Source organism: Protopterus annectens, chromosome 2.part2 (assembly GCF_019279795.1).
Source record: "Protopterus annectens isolate FY-2018-M chromosome 2.part2, PAN1.0, whole genome shotgun sequence".
In the NCBI taxonomy this organism is placed as follows: domain Eukaryota; kingdom Metazoa; phylum Chordata; order Ceratodontiformes; family Protopteridae; genus Protopterus; species Protopterus annectens.
The window spans coordinates 1,080,770,507-1,080,783,578 of NC_056730.1; the positions used below are offsets into that span (position 1 = coordinate 1,080,770,507).

General features: G+C 39.7%; 1 protein-coding gene across 1 annotated transcript in view; it reads left to right on the top strand.

The window, feature by feature from the left end:
* LOC122795880 (UDP-glucuronosyltransferase 2A1-like) overlaps window positions 1-13,072 on the top strand; it is a 299,683-nt gene that overhangs the window by 237,558 nt on the left and 49,053 nt on the right. The window lies entirely within an intron of this gene.

Sequence of the window (13,072 nt, forward strand, 5' to 3'; positions counted from 1 at the left end):
ACCTTCCTCATTGTACTAAAATTATATTCCTTGTACAATACAGTACACTTGTTAGAGGGTGTTTTAAATTTGTTTTGAACATTTTTCCAGTAAGCAATGAAACAAAACATATGCACCCATAATGGCAAAACTGCCCAGTTGAGAACATTTATCATAAAAAAGTCTACTCAGACTTCCACAGTCCACCATTATTAGTAAATATACACAATTCTACAGTCCACCATTATTAGTAAATATGCACAATTCCACAGTCCACCATTATTAGTAAATATGCACAATTCTACAGTCCACCATTATCAGTAAATATGCACAATTCTACAGTGCACCTTTATCAGTAAATATGCACAATTCTACAGTCCATATTCAGTGAATTCAGTTCTTGCCATAGCTGTCAACCTTAGCACAAAAACCTGGGACGAAGCCAATAATGGGAATACAGTCCCAAAATAGGGACAAATTTAAAATATTCATCTTATAAACTTAGAAAATTGCTAGAAAGAAAAAAGGTTGTGCTACTATGTATTCTGAAGAACATGAAGTTTGAAATTCAAATGCGGTCAATTCTACTGCGGACAGAACAAAAACAATTTTCAGCAGAGCGAGGGATTAATACTACAGACACGTCTTTGTAAAATGGCAGGGCATCAGGAGCAAACCACACAAACACAGGCAGGAGATGCAGACTCCAAACAGAAGCCACCCCAACCAAGAATCAAACCAGAAAACCTATAGCTGTGAGGCAACAATACTACCACCGCACCATCAATTATGCAAGGAGTTAAACATTCAGAAACCTGAAGTCTGAAATTCAAATGCCTGTCAATTTTACTGCGGACAGAACAAAACCAATTTTCAGCAGGGATTAAAACTGCAGACACGTCTTTGTAAAATGGCAGGGCACCAGAGCAAATCCACACAAACACATGGAGGAGATGCAGACTCCACACAGAAGCCACCCCAACCAAGAATCAAACCAGAAAACCTATAGCTGTGAGGCAACAATACTACCACTGCACCATCAAATCTGCAAGGAATCAAACATTCAGAAACCTGAAGTCTGAAATTCAAATGCCTGTCAATTTTACTGCGGACAGAACAAAAACAATTTTCAGCAGAGATGCAGGGATTAATACTGCAGACACGTCTTTGCAAAATGGCAGGGCACCAGAGCAAATCCACACAAATACAGGAGGAGATGCAGACAGAAGCCACCCCAACCAAGAATCAAACCAGAAAACCTATAGTTGTGAGGTAACAATACTATCACTGCACCATCAATTATACAAGGAATTAAACATTCAGAAACCTGAAGTCTGAAATTCAAATGCCTGTCAATTTTACTGCGGACAGAACAAAATGAATTACATGTATGTCATTAATGCAACTCTTATTGTTTTATCTTTTACTGTAATGTTGTTCATGGAGCTTTTCTCCCGGACCTCCACTGAAAATGTACTTGTATCCAGTTGGACTCTCCCGGTTAACAAATGTAAAATAAATATATTTAAATAAATTTTATACAGGCAATTAGTTTACTAGATTTAGATTTATTTCCTATGACAGTACATGCAAGAGTATTACTAACCTGCCCCACGTTGCAACTGCTGCAGTCTACAGGCATGGGCTTCCTGGTTTGCAGCCCGCTCATCTGCCACTGTGAAAGACATAAGAGGAATATTTAGCCATACCTATCTATAATATACATGAGCAACAGATAGTGGACTGATACTTACTCACTCCTGGGACATCCCCTGTCCTCCCAGCCTCTAGGATCCACTGATCCAAGAGATCCCCCTTTCTCTACTTCAGGTCAGCATAGTGATGCCTGACCTGCTCACCAGTTCAGGGTATGAAAGTGGCACTGGTAAGGTCATGGTGAGATAGTCCCAGGCTTCCGCATGGTATTGGGAACCCTGGTACTGGCCCTGCAGCAGTCTCTGGTCATGGTCTTTCACAAGGGGTCCTGCCATGACTGTGGACTCCTGGATACCCCAGCGCTGTCCTGAAAGAGTACACCCTCTCTCATACCAGACATAGTGCCTACAGGATTATTCTGCCCTTCTGAGCTGGGAATTTCTGGTTAAAGGATTATTGTGCCTGCTTATTTGAACTGTTTCTTTTTGAAATTGATGTGCCTTGTTTGTTGTAGCATAGACTAGATTCAGGCATACTGAATCTAGATTTGTTTGTATAACTTGAGTACTAATCCAGGCCATCTTTTTTGGAGAAGGTTCCCCTGCACCCTAGTGGCAAGACTGTGTAGTTAAAACTTGTCTGATTGAAGACTGCTGGAACAGGGCTCAGTTTTGAGATTTTTACTGGTTAATTGGGTAATTTGTTTAAATCAGTTTGCTCGTTCTCTATTGTTATATAAAAATAATTTCACTTTATTCATCTGCTTTTACTGTATTTGTGTTTCTTCCTACTTTATTGCATTTATTCTGCTGCATTTATTACTGCTTGTTAGTAGCCTGTTTAAATTGTAACTGTTATTCCAAGCCTTTGGTTGAAACACTTGGACTTCAGACCAGTTGTTTTACATTAAGAAGATTTGTGGTCTGCACTCTTGTGGCAGGACAGGTAGCTTACATCCTTCCAAGTTAATAATTTCACTTTATTCATCTGCTTTTACTGTATTTGTGTTTCTTCCTACTTTATTGCATTTATTCTGCTGCATTTATTACTGCTTGTTAGTAGCCTGTTTAAATTGTAACTGTTATTCTAAGCCTTTGGTTGAAACACTTGGACTTCAGACAAGTTGTTTTACATTAAGAAGGTTTGTGGTCTGCACTCTTGTGGCAGGACAGGTAGCTTACATCCTTCCAAGTTGGGAGTTGCTGATTGAAGGCTTAGTGCCTGTTATTCTAAAAGTGTATTAGTTCTGGTTTAAGCACTTGGGTTTCGGGCCAGTTATTTTACATTAAGAAGGTGTGGTCTGCACTCTTGTGGGAGGAGAGGGTATATTCTGCCCTTCTAAGCTGGGAGTTTCTGGTTAAAGGCTTATTGTGCCTGCTTATTTGAACTGTTTCTTTCTGAAATTGGTACGCCTTGTTTGCTGTAGCATAGACTAAATTAAGACCTGCTGAATCTAGCTTTGTTTGCATAACTTGAGCACTAATCCAGACCATCTTTTTTTGAAGAAGGTTCCCCTGCACCCTAGTGCCAGGAGTGTGCAGTTAGAACTTATCTGATCAAAGATTGCTGGAAAGGGGCTCAGTTTTTAGCTTTTTTATTGGTTAACTGGCTACTTTGTTTAAATCAGTTTGCTCATTTGCTATTGTTATATTAAAAAAAATACACTTTATGCATCGCCGCTTAGCTAGGGTTAAACTATTCTCAGTGCCATAAAGTCTGCTCTTCAAATTTTCCCCTAGAACTAGCCAGTTTTTTTAGTTTTAGCACTCAGATCTGTTTCTTTGAGCTTAGCACTTGCTCAGAATTCATTGTAAGCATTAAATAAGCTACAAATTACTACAGCACTCAACTTCCTTCACTTGTCTCAAGGAAAACAGTTTTTAGTACTTAATAAATAACCACCTATCCAGGCATGTCTAAGGGTCAGCTCCCGGTGTTTTCTCCTGTCTACCTGATTAATCTGGGCATCTTGGGGCAATGCAGCAATTGCCTCATGTACACAGACAACCCTCTCCTCCTACCACCCAACACTACAACCTGTGAGAGATGCACTTATATAGCCAAACTGGAAGTAAAACTCTCTTCACCCAAGACTGGACTAGACAGTCAAGAGGAGAAGGTAAATGCTTGCACCACACCACACTCATCACATAGTCCCTCAAAACCTACAGCACCAAAACACACATATAGCAACACAAAACACACACCTACATTCTCTGAGGCTCTCAATAAAAATCTGCTCAAGCGACAAAGACCTCCAAAGCAGAAACACATGCAACCTCCACCCCCCCAGCACAACCCAAATGACACATAGCCCACAAACTCAGTGTGCCACTCAACCGCATGCCATAAGGCATAACAACGTATCCAACACTCCAGTCATAGGTGAGTCTATAGTCAGGCACACTGATGTTCCACTCACCAGGCTAAACAAGGAGAAATTTGCTGTCAGCTGCCTGACAGGTGCCAGGATCCTCCACATAATGCACGCACTCAGGTCACTCCACAACAAGTACAAACATGACTCTGTCATTGTCCATGTTGGTGTGAATGACCTGAGACGTACCTCCCTGGACTACATAAAAAGAGACATGGAGGAGATCTCCGATCTTGTACCCCAGGTAGGTATGACCCTAGCCCTGAGTAGCATCCTGCCATCACCCAGAATGATACCACAGTACAAGAACAAAATGATTGACTTCAACAATTGGCTAAGCTTCTGATGTCATTCTAAGGAGATCCAGTATCTGTCTGCCTGGGATATGACATGATCAACAGACCACAATGTTTTGCCAGAGATGGCCTGCCCCTGTCGCCCTTGGGATTCCAGATACTGGCTAAGACTGTTGCCACCCCTATAGTGCCTTTTTAGGCAAGGTTCAAATGACAAATTCACCACCATAACAGGTAAAAGCAATCAAAATCTGAGGGTAATGCTACTCAGTGCTAGAAATCTAAACCTCAAAATGCATTCACTTGAGGCACTCCTTAAAATGGAGAACATCAACATCTGTGCAGTGACAGAGACCTGGTTCAAAGCTCCAGGGAGCACCCCTGCATTACCAGGCTATAATTTATACCACACCTTTTGGCCACCTAACCTGGACCAAAACACTAAAGACAGAAGCGTGCATATATCCATTAAGGATATCCACACCTCCAGGCTAGTTGCTCAGCATTATGCATCCGAGATTATCCAACTGCAACTAACTCTGGGCAAGACCGCAATCCAAATTGTAACTTGCTACAGATCCCCCACCATGCCCCAGGATTCCCACTCCTCATTTCTTGATACACTGGAAAATATTAGGGTACAACCCAACACTATAAATAATGGGTGATTTCAACTACCCCTCCATTAGCTGGGAAAACTACTCATGTACCAACTCTTTTGCGCAATGTTTTCTGGAATTCATACATTCCCATGCCTTGGATCAACTTATCCACACCCCCACCAGGGGCAGCAATATCCTAGACCTGATCATTACCAACATGGGCAACCGGTGTTCCACACCAGAGGTCAATTCCTCGTTGGTCAGATCTGACCACAAGCTAATCAGCTTAGACATCCACATCCCGCCGCCCCCCCCCACCCCCATTAAGGAAACCACCGTAAAAAATTTCTCCAAAGCCAACATCACGCTTCTTAAGACAGAAGTGGCAAATTTCATGACCCCATGCAGACAGACAATAGAGGTAAGACTACTGAATCCTACACAAATGCACTTTATAAACACTTACACGAGTGCATGGATCGTGCTATCCCTAACAGAACCAAGATGCTGTCCTCCAAAAAAAGGAAGCCAATATGGTTGTCCCCTGCCATAAACAAGCTCTACAACAGAAGAAAGAAACTGTTGCAAAAAAGAGTAAAATCCCATGATTGGAGGAACTCCCTGGTCAGCCTCAGTAAGAAACTGAGATCCCTCATAAAATCCTTCAAAGCTAGTTAAACAAAATCGCCACTGATTCTAAAGACAACCACAAAGCATTCTATAGCTATGTCAAGAATCTAATGGCAACACTCATATCTGCTCTGGGTTGCAGCACAATGGCACTAAATATACAGAACTAACTGATATTGCCAGCATCCTGGCAAATAGGTTCATTGCTAACTTTACCCCCTCTCACCACCTAAAGGGCTGATCTCTATACCGGAAGAATGCAGAATTCCTGTAATCACGGCTGCACACTCTCCAAAGCCAAGAACACAGCATCCATGAGACATGACAACATCCCAGGCTGCATTCTACATGAACTACCAAATGAACTGTCACCCCACCTAAACACCATGTTCAATCAAAGCCTCACCTCAGGCTTAGTGCCCACTGAATGGCACACAGTGACGGTTATCCCACTCCACAAAGGGGGAGCCACCATGGACCCCGGGAACTACCACCTCATTAGCCTAACGAGCGTGGTCTGCAAGGCCGTGGAACGTATCATCATGGAACTTATAAACAAAGCCATTGGTAATCTCCAAACTCTGGACCCCACCCAGTTCGGGTTGTAAAAGGCAGATCATGTCTCCTAAACCTGATAGACTTCTTTGAAGCAGTCACCAAAGCTGTAGATGAGGGTAAGGTTGTTCACACAGCCTATCTAGATCTCACCAAGGTTTTGACACCATCCCCCACTCTGGAATTATAGATAAACTCACTAAACTAGGTATAAATCCCTATGTCACAAGATGGGTTGCTAACTGGCTCACTGACAGAACCTACACTGTGAAAGTAGCAGACTCCAAATCTGACTTCAGACCAGTGACAAGTGGAGTACCACAGAGTTCAGTCCAGGATCCTCTCCTGATTTGTATCTACTTTTCTGAAGTACAGGCTAACACAGAAGGTCTTTGGCTAACAAAGTTCGCAGATGACTGCAAACTAGGAGCCATAATTGAAACTCCTAACGATGTGGATATCCTACAAAAGGGCTTCACTGAGACAGATGCCTGATGTGAAAGCCATGGCCTCAACCTCAATGCCAAAAAGTGCATTGCCATCCCCTTTGGTAAAAACTCTGTACCCATGACCTACCACATAGGTGGTAGTCTACTTAACACTGAAAGTGTGATAAGAGACCTTGGGACACAGGTGAACAGTAGTCTCTCCTTTGATAACCACATTGCCACAGTAGTCAGGAAATCCTTCTACATGGCACACCTCATCACAAAAGATTTCTCATCCAGAAAAAAGGAGGTCATTGTACTCGTCACTCATTAGACGCATTATAGAGTACAACGCCTCTCTTGGTATGTACCTCACAAGACATCTATAACAACTGGAAAGGCCACAGAAATACCTCACAAAGAGGATTACTGGCCTCAAACAGATGCCCTATGCAGACCATCTCAAAAAACTCCAGCTTTACTCCATCGCATATCGCCTACTCAGAGGCGATCTCTGCCTAACATACAAAGCTATGTCAACCCCAGAGCTGTTGGACATGCTCCACTTAAAGAAATCCCAATCCCTCTGAGCTACATGTTCTAGGGACCTAAACCTTGTCACCACAGTAAACAGAACATACTGAAAGGATAGATTCCTGTCCCAGACACTTCCCATACTCTTGAACAAACTACCTATCTATATCAAACAAAGTTCCTCATTAGCACTCTTCAAGAAAAATCTTGATGATTGGATAGGAAATAGGAAATTCACCCTGGGGATCACCTCTGTGGCTCTGCTCGACAGGGGCACAGGAAAATAATTTTCTTGGGTGGCCAAAGCCAGGGTACCTTTTTGGCTAGGCTTGTATAGGCCCTAGAGCCGATAGCCTAGTACCTACCTATGAACCTATAACCCATGGGCCTCCATTACAGGAGGTTTAAGGCATCACACAGTGAAAACTCTAACTTGGCTGAGTTTCTCTTACACTTTTCACTGAATGCTTTGTCTATGAGACCTTTTTAACCTTTGGTTTGGACATTTTTCAAACATACAGTTATGTCTTTCAGTAAGTGGTTGCTTTCTAACTGTTCTTTAGAGGGTTAAATGCATGCATTCCCAAATTCTATTAATTTGTCATTACATCATGAATAACAATCATATATGTTTCTCCATAAAAGTGAAATTCTGTGTTACAAAAAGTATGGCACCACCACTACTCCACACATATATGAAATGTATGAGATGACATGAAGATGAAGGTATGCATATGCTTTATTCCAAAACCACAAGTTAAGTGCAGTCTATAGTGAGTGTCAATGTATATTTCATCAGAAGTTTCAAAAAGATAGCTTGTTTCAAACACGTAGCCTATATGTGACCATCAGTAAGATATGCAACATTCACTTGATAGCAAACATATACATTATGACGTGTCCTAGCTGACATATCTAATAAACATCAAAAGTATATCTTTATTTTGTTGTTATATCATCTCTAATTTTAGATGTTATAGAACAAAAACATATATTTGACAAGCAGAAACTGACATCAAGTTATGCAATGTATTATATTAGTATATTGCATTCTGAAAATATCAAACATAAACATTATGTGCTTACATATTAAAGCTTTGAGTTCAATAATTTTAAATGCTGTGAAATAATGATTACAGTAAAAATAACAATGTTTTTGTTAAAGTTCAAGACATGTCTGCCTACTGCATGAAGTAGGATAACAGAAGGGCAGTCTTGTAGGTGGGCCAGGTAGCAATTATCTGCAATATGTCCTGTATTCTGTCTTTGCTGATTTCTTCTGCCTTACCTTCCTTCAGATATTCAGTAGCAGCTGATCTTCCATTTCCTGGCAGCATCTGCCATTCCAATTTCTCTATTTCCAAGTCTGTCTGGGAATCACAGCTTCACTCTTTCGTTACTTCTTGTACATTTTGCTTGTCTCTTTCCATATGGGCCTCCATTCTGTGCATTGGTTGCCCAACATTATTCTGTGTTTGGCCTGTAATTGCCTGCCTACTGTTAGTCTACAGGTTTTGTCCCAAATGATTCACTAGCTAGTTATCATGTGCTGTATTACATGTTAGTGTATTACAGTTATTACAGTGCTTTATTACAGCTACCAGCTAGTTATCAGGTGCTGTATCACATGTTACTGTATTACAGTTAGTACAGTGCTGTATTACAGTTACCAGCTGGTTATCATGTGCTGCACTACATGTTACTGTATTACAGTTAGTACAGTGCTGTATTACAGTTACCAGCTGGTTATCATGTGCTGTATCACATGTTACTGTATTACAGTTAGTACAGTGCTGTATTACAGTTACCAGCTGGTTATCATGTGCTGCACTACATGTTACTGTATTACAGTTAGTACAGTGCTGTATTACTGTTACCAGCTGGTTATCATGTGCTGTATTACATGTTAGTTTATTACAGTTATTACAGTGCTGTATTACAGTTACCAGCTGGTTATCATGTGCTGTATTACATGTTACTGTATTACAGTTAGTACAGTGCTGTATTACAGTTACCAGCTGGTTATCATGTGCTGTATTACATGTTACTGTATTACAGTTAGTACAGTGCTGTATTACAGTTACCAGCTGGTTATCATGTGCTGCACTACATGTTACTGTATTACAGTTAGTACAGTGCTGTATTACAGTTACCAGCTGGTTATCATGTGCTGTATTACATGTTACTGTATTACAGTTAGTGCAGTGCTGTATTACAGTTACCAGCTGGTTATCATGTGCTGCACTACATGTTACTGTATTACAGTTAGTACAGTGCTGTATTACAGTTACCAGCTGGTTATCATGTGCTGTATTACATGTTACTGTATTACAGTTAGTACAGTGCTGTATTACAGTTACCAGCTGGTTATCATGTGCTGTATTACATGTTACTGTATTACAGTTAGTGCAGTGCTGTATTACAGTTACCAGCTGGTTATCATGTGCTGCACTACATGTTACTGTATTACAGTTAGTACAGTGCTGTATTACAGTTACCAGCTGGTTATCATGTGCTGTATTACATGTTACTGTATTACAGTTATTACAGTGCTGTATTACAGTTACCAGCTGGTTATCATGTGCTGTATTACATGTTACTGTATTACAGTTAGTACAGTGCTGTATTACAGTTACCAGCTGGTTATCATGTGCTGTATTACATGTTACTGTATTACAGTTAGTACAGTGCTGTATTACAGTTACCAGCTGGTTATCATGTGCTGCACTACATGTTACTGTATTACAGTTAGTACAGTGCTGTATTACTGTTACCAGCTGGTTATCATGTGCTGTATTACATGTTACTGTATTACAGTTAGTACAGTGCTGTATTACAGTTACCAGCTGGTTATCATGTGCTGCACTACATGTTACTGTATTACAGTTAGTACAGTGCTGTATTACTGTTACCAGCTGGTTATCATGTGCTGTATTACATGTTACTGTATTACAGTTAGTACAGTGCTGTATTACAGTTACCAGCTGGTTATCATGTGCTGTATTACATGTTACTGTATTACAGTTATTACAGTGCTGTATTACAGTTACCAGCTGGTTATCATGTGCTGTATTACATGTTACTGTATTACAGTTAGTACAGTGCTGTATTACAGTTACCAGCTGGTTATCATGTGCTGTATTACATGTTACTGTATTACAGTTAGTACAGTGCTGTATTACAGTTACCAGCTGGTTATCATGTGCTGCACTACATGTTACTGTATTACAGTTAGTACAGTGCTGTATTACTGTTACCAGCTGGTTATCATGTGCTGTATTACATGTTACTGTATTACAGTTAGTACAGTGCTGTATTACAGTTACCAGCTGGTTATCATGTGCTGTATTACATGTTACTGTATTACAGTTAGTGCAGTGCTGTATTACAGTTACCAGCTGGTTATCATGTGCTGTATTACTGTTACTGTATTACAGTTAGTACAGTGCTGTATTACAGTTACCAGCTGGTTATCATGTGCTGTATTACATGTTACTGTACTACAGTTAGTGCAGTGCTGTATTACAGTTACCAGCTGGTTATCATGTGATGTATTACATGTTACTGTATTACAGTTAGTACAGTGCTGTATTACAGTTACCAGCTAGTTATCATGTGCTGTATTACATGTTACTGTATTACAGTTATTACAGTGCTGTATTTTCAGTTACCAGCTGGTTATCATGTGCTCTTTTACATGTTAGTTTATTACAGTTATTACAGTGCTGTATTACAGTTACCAGCTGGTTATCATGTGCTGTATTGCATGTTACTGTATTACAGTTATTATAGTGCTGTTTTACAGCTACCAGCTAGTTATCAGGTGCTGTATTACATGTTACTGTATTACAGTTATTGCAGTGCTGTATTACAGTTACCAGCTGGTTATCATGTGCTGTATTACATGTTACTGTATTACAGTTAGTTAAGGGCTGTATTACAGTTACCAGCTGGTTATCATGTGCTGTATTACATGTTACGATATTACAGTTAGTACAGTGCTGTATTACAGTTACCAGCTAGTTATCAGGTGCTGTATTACATGTTACTGTATTACAGTTAGTACAGTGCTGTATTACAGTTACCAGCTGGTTATCATGTGCTGTATTACATGTTACTGTATTACAGTTAGTACAGTGCTGTATTACAGTTACCAGCTGGTTATCATGTGATGTATTACATGTTACTGTATTACAGTTAGTACAGTGCTGTATTACAGTTAACAGCTGGTTATCATGTGCTGTATTACTGTTACTGTATTACAGTTAGTACAGTGCTGTATTACAGTTACCAGCTAGTTATCATGTGCTGTATTACATGTTACTGTATTACAGTTAGTACAGTGCTGTATTACAGTTACCAGCTAGTTATCATGTGCTGTACTACATGTTAGTTTATTACAATTATTACAGTGCTGTATTACAGTTACCAGCTGGTTATCATGTGCTGTATTACATGTTACTGTATTACAGTTAGTACAGTGCTGTATTACAGTTACCAGCTAGTAATCATGTGCTGTATTACATGTTACTGTATTACAGTTAGTACAGTGCTGTATTACAGTTACCAGCTAGATATCATGTGTTGTACTACATGTTACGGTATTACAGTTAGTACAGTGCTGTATTACAGTTACCAGCTAGTTATCATGTGCTGTATTACATGTTACTGTATTACAGTTAGTACAGTGCTGTATTACAGTTACCAGCTGGTTATCATGTGCTGTATTACATGTTACTGTATTACAGTTAGTGCAGTGCTGTATTACAGTTACCAGCTGGTTATCATGTGCTGCACTACATGTTACTGTATTACAGTTAGTACAGTGCTGTATTACTGTTACCAGCTGGTTATCATGTGCTGTATTACATGTTACTGTATTACAGTTAGTACAGTGCTGTATTACAGTTACCAGCTGGTTGTCATGTGCTGTATTACATGTTACTGTATTACAGTTACCAACTGGTTGTCATGTGCTGTATTACATGTGAATTTATTACAGTGCTGTATTACTGTTACCAGCTGGTTGTCATGTGCTGTATTACATGTTACAGTATTACAGTTAGTACAGTGCTGTATTACAGCTACCAGCTGGTTATCATGTGCTGTATTACATGTTACTGTATTACTGTTAGTACAGTGCTGTATTACAGTTACCAGCTAGTTATCATGTGCTGTATTACATGTTACTGTATTACAGTTAGTACAGTGCTGTATTACAGTTACCAGCTGGTTGTCATGTGCTGTATTACATGTTTCTGTATTACAGTTAGTACAGTGCTGTATTACAGTTACCAGCTGGTTGTCATGTGCTGTATTACATGTTACTGTATTACAGTTAGTCCAGTGCTGTATTACAGTTACAAAATGGTTGTCATGTGCTGTATTACATGTTAATTTATAACAGTGCTGTATTACAGTTACTAGCTGGTAATCATGTACTCTATTACATGTTAGTTTATTACAGTTATTACAGTGCTGTATTACTGTTACCAGCTGGTTGTCATGTGCTGTATTACATGTTACTGTATTACAGTTAGTACAGTGCTGTATTACAGTTACCAGCTAGTTATCATGTGTTCTATTACATGTTAATTTATTACAGTTAGTACAGTGCTGTATTACAGTTACCAGCTGGTTATCATGTGCTGTATTACATGTTACTGTATTACAGTGCTGTATTAGTTACCAGCTGGTTATCATGTGCTGTATTACATGTTACGGTATTACAGTTAGTACAGTGCTGTATTAGTTACCAGCTGGTTATCATGTGATGTATTACATGTTACGGTATTACAGTTAGTACAGTGCTGTATCACAGTTACCAGCTGGTTATCATGTGCTGTAGTACATGTTACTGTATTACAGTTATTACAGTGCTGTACATGAAGGCAGCCATTATGCTGTGAGTGTCGTACTCATGTCTACATTATAAACAGCCATATTGCTTCTCATTACATGCATAAGGCCTCTTGTACCTGGTATAAGACAGTGCATCTTTGCTTTTCTAGTTAT